The sequence below is a fragment of the Mus pahari genome, chromosome 4 (assembly GCF_900095145.1).
Source record: "Mus pahari chromosome 4, PAHARI_EIJ_v1.1, whole genome shotgun sequence".
Classification (NCBI taxonomy): Eukaryota; Metazoa; Chordata; class Mammalia; order Rodentia; family Muridae; genus Mus; species Mus pahari.
The window spans coordinates 33,945,113-33,949,651 of NC_034593.1; the positions used below are offsets into that span (position 1 = coordinate 33,945,113).

Genomic DNA, 4,539 nt, shown 5'->3' on the forward strand with positions numbered 1-4,539 from the left:
CCTTACACTAGCATGGTGTGTCCATTCCTACTTAGGACATGACCATAGACACACTCCCATTCCAAAGCCATGTGTATACAGGATTTCTTACAACAGGTCATCCAGGATTAACTGAAGTTCTATTGGTTGCTTATACAAACATGCTAATAACATTTAAAACAAATAGGACATCATCAAGAGTGAGGGCACACATCTGATACCCATCCCCCAGAGCAAATATGAGAGGAACAGAGCAGGGTCAAGGACAGCTGGTCTGTAAATTGAGTTCCAGGACAGCCTTGGCTTCACAGCAACGCCCTGCCTTTTTAAATTCTAAAAATATGTAGTGATTAAATTAATACATAAATACAGAAATATATAAATACAAGGAAAATTACCAGAACATTAATAAAATGTATCATTTGGATGCAAATGGCTCTCTAGAAATGTCGCACTTGGAAGATTGTCCTTAGCTGGTAGATCTAGTCAGAGAGATGGTAGAGTCCAGAGGATTCTGATCTAACCAATGGGTTATCCATGATTCATTCATAATACAAAGAAATCTGGTCAGAGAAAGTGGGGGCGTTTCCTGGGAAGGAATGCAATGTTCTTAGTCGCTTCTTGTACCTCCCTCTATTTCCTGCAGGCTCAGAGAAAAGTGATCTCTGCCATAATCACCTATCACCATGATGTTTTCATTCACCCAAGGACCAAAGCATTGTGTCCTGCTGAATCTGTACTAAACTCTCTGAAACGATAACAAAAAGTAAGTCTCTCCTTTTAAATATTGTCTATTAGGCACTTTTTCACAGTAGTGGAAAGTACAGCTAATGCAATTGCTGCTATGAACATGCTTAAACTTATAAATAAATAAATAGAAATAACAATGTTTATAATTTTCCTTGACAAGTGTTAAATGGGATAAAGGTATTTGTGAGAACAGAATTGATATTTTTAGAATGCTATTTATAATATTCATTTCCCATGTGTATGTGAGTTTCCCATGGAAAAGTACAACTGCATCCAAGTCTGAGGATCACCTGAAGCACTCAGTTTAATCCCTCTTCCAGGCAGTTTGGGATGCTAAGCACGGCTTACCAGTTTCGACTCCAACTTACCTACCTATAAGCTGCACATCTTACTGGCTCCACACCTTCTCTTTTAAATAACCATTAGAATATATTAAGTAATATTCTAACTCTGAGAAGAAAACTTTGGCTTTTCAAAAACTGAGAATCAAAGTCTCTGATTCTTGTCTAAAACTAACAAAATGGTGACATCACTTAAAAATAATAACTGTGGGCTCAGTAGGCTCTCTCTCTCTCTCTCTCTCTCTCTCTCTCTCTCTCTCTCTCTCTCTCTCTCTGTGTGTGTGTGTGTGTGTGTGTATAATGATTAGAGGAAAGATCATATCATGATTTAGGGAGGAAGTGGAAGGGCATAAGGGGGTTGGGGAAGTGTAGAATGGAAGTGATACAGATGTAGTACGCACTTATAATAAAATAATCAATGTATATCTGACAGTGGAGATACCATGATCATGAAGGTGGTTTTCCCATGGCAAGGCTTATCCACTGTATTACAGCTTGCTCACCTCTGTGATTCCCCAAACTCTGGAAAACCAACTGGATAACTTTTGGTAGCAGGGAACTGTGTTCACATTCTCTGCTGTAAAAAAAAAGAAAAAGGAAGGAAGGAAGGAAGGAAGGAAGGAAGGAAGGAAGGAAGGAAGGAAGGAAGAAAGGAAGGAAGGAAAGAAAGAAATAAGGACGGAAAGAATGAACTAAGGAAGAAAGAAAAGAATCAACATGTCTAAATAATCTTTTGCATAAACTTATTTTATGCAAAATTGATTTTGCATAAGTATTTGAGCAAATCAAAGTTGCTCAACAGTTTACCTCAAGGTCACTCAAGCCAACTGTTGTATGTGATGTATCTTGTGGGGATTTTGAGACTAACATGACTGAGGTTCGTAATATTTGGATGTTTTATGTTTTTCTTGGCCTTATCTACAGTTTGAGTCAGTGCCAAAACAAGAAGGGAAATAAATAATTCTTTCCTCATTTCAGATATTTAAAACTGTGAGTGACCTTTGCTTCCATCTTTCTGGGCTGGATGTCTGTCTTTCTCATGCAATTAGCATACCGTGCTTACAGCATTCACATCCTTGGTCTGTTTCAAGATCATCGCAGACCCAAAAAAGCGTGAAGTCCATGCTCTGACAATGCCAAGAAGCTCACAAGTCATTCTTTGGTCTAGACACTCTCTTCCTCTCAAACTGCAGAGTAAACAAAGTCAAGCTTCCAGCTGCACTGACATGGCACACAGTCAGGTGGAGGGGTGGTAAACAGACATAAGCATCTTCCTGTCATGGACAGTGCAAACACCCACAGGCACAGTTCCCACACCTGAATGACTTTCATGTGCCTGGAAAGAGGCCTGAGCACTGTGAGTTTATGCCACTATGAAATATGGATACAGGACACACAGCTCTTAAGATCTGTTCTATACATTCATTGACTATACAGTCACTGATATGTAGCTATAATGCAGCAGTATTTAAATCAGGTCTCTGCCTAGAATCAGCCCTCCTTGACATTTTTTCTGACATTGTTCCATTTGAGATGAGAGAGCAAAACTATAAATTGGAAAGAGTGAAATTCCCCTGAGCCTTTGTGAACTATGTGAAAGATGAAAGCCCATGTGTCCACAGAGTACTGAACGTATGCCATTTTTCTATTAAATTATTAGCATTAAAATGTTTGCATATATCTCACAACAGATTTAAAAATAAAAAGAGCTGAGGGTTTATATAAGGCTATCAGAAACAGAAATAAATACCGGACCCTTTCTCATGGAATTTCCTATTTTAAACTTCATATTTAATAAATGGAGAATTCAAAATAGAGCAAGCATATAGACATAATGCAGACATAATTCTAATGCATCTATATTTTGATGTTTCACTTAGCTATATAATAACAGTAAGATAAATAGATTTTTCTGTGAGAAAGAATTGTGTGTGTGTGTGTGTGTGTGTGTGTGTGTGTGTGTGTGTGTGTGTAAAGAGGATGCAAAGTTGGAAGGGGTAAGGTGGATCTTTGAAGAGTTGGGTGGAGAACTTGATTGAATAAAATCCAAATATTTGGTACACATCTATGATATTCTCAAAGAGTTGATATAAATACTAAAATAGAGCATTTTCTTTTTTTCACACAATAAAATAAATACATCTTTATGCCAGCAAGATTTTCCTGAAAGGACCCTGATACAGCTGTCTCTTGTGAGGCTATGCCAGTGCCTGGCAAATACAGAAGTGGATGCTCACAGTCGGCTATTGGATGGAACACAGGGCCCCTAATGAAGGAGCTAGAGAAAGTAACCAAGGACCTGAAGGGGGCTGCAACCCTATAGGAGGAACAACATTATGAACTAACCAGTACCCCCAGAGCTTGTGTCTCTAGCTGCATAGGTAGCAGAAGATGGCCTACACGGCCATCATTGGGAAGAGAAGCCCCTAGGTCTTGCAAACTTTATATGATCCAGCACAGGGGAACACCAGGGCCAAGAAGTGGAAATGGGTGGGTAGGGGAGCAGGGCAGGAGGAGGGTATAGGGGACTTTCAGAATAGCATTTGAAATGTACATGAAGAAAATATCTAATAAAAAATTTAAAAAAATTTTTTTTCCATGAGGATGTCCACCCCCACCCCCACCCCACCAGACCTCTAAACTCCTTGGTGCCTCCAGGGATTTGCTTCTTCTGTCCATTGGCTGGGTGCAGATATCTGCATATGACTCTTTCAGCTGCTTTTTGGTTCTTCCAGAGTGCTAGAGTGCGGTCATGCTAGGTCCCTTTTTGTGAGTGCTCCATAGTCTCAGTAGTGGTGTAAGATCTTGGGACCGCCCCTTGAACCAGATCCTACTTTGGGACTGTCACTGGGTCTTCTTTTCCTCAGGCTCCTCTCCATTTCCATCCCTGCAGTTCTTTCTGACAGGAACAATTTTGTGTCAGAGATGTGACTGTGGGATGGCAACCCCATCCCTTACTTGATGCCCTGTCTTCTTGCTGGAGGTGGGCTCTGTAAGTTCCCTCTCCCCAATGTAGAGCATTACATCTAAGGTCCCTCTCTTTGAGTCCTGAGAGTCTCTCACCTCCCAGGTCTCTGTTATGTTCTGGAGTGTCCCCCAACCCCGGGTAGATTATTTATTTATTTATTTATTTATTTATTTATTTATTTATTTATAATAAAGCATTTTCAAGTGACTATAATAACTGACTCTTCATTGGCTTTTCAGTCTCTGCCTGAATTTCTTCACCTATTTTCTATGATCATAATTTCAAAGAACATACCATTTTCCAAATTTCCTTTTTAGATTCTGCATTTATGACTCAGAAGCAAGGATTGTTGCCAGTAAAGTAATATACAATAAATAACAAAGTAATCCCATGATTTCTTAGTGTTTTGTATCTATTTAAAATACATATTAAGGCCTTGAAGAACTTATGTGACAATTATGCATTTATGATTCTAATAGATGCTACAGTTTTTTTTTGACA

The 4,539-nt window shown here is 39.1% G+C and overlaps 1 non-coding gene across 1 annotated transcript; it reads left to right on the forward strand.

Annotated features, from left to right (window-relative positions):
* The first annotated feature begins 1,488 nt into the window (after nt 1–1,488).
* LOC115063931 lies at nt 1,489–1,648 on the forward strand. Its single transcript, XR_003843796.1, has one exon. It is a non-coding gene; the product is annotated as a U1 spliceosomal RNA (small nuclear RNA).
* The last annotated feature ends 2,891 nt before the right edge of the window (nt 1,649–4,539 follow it).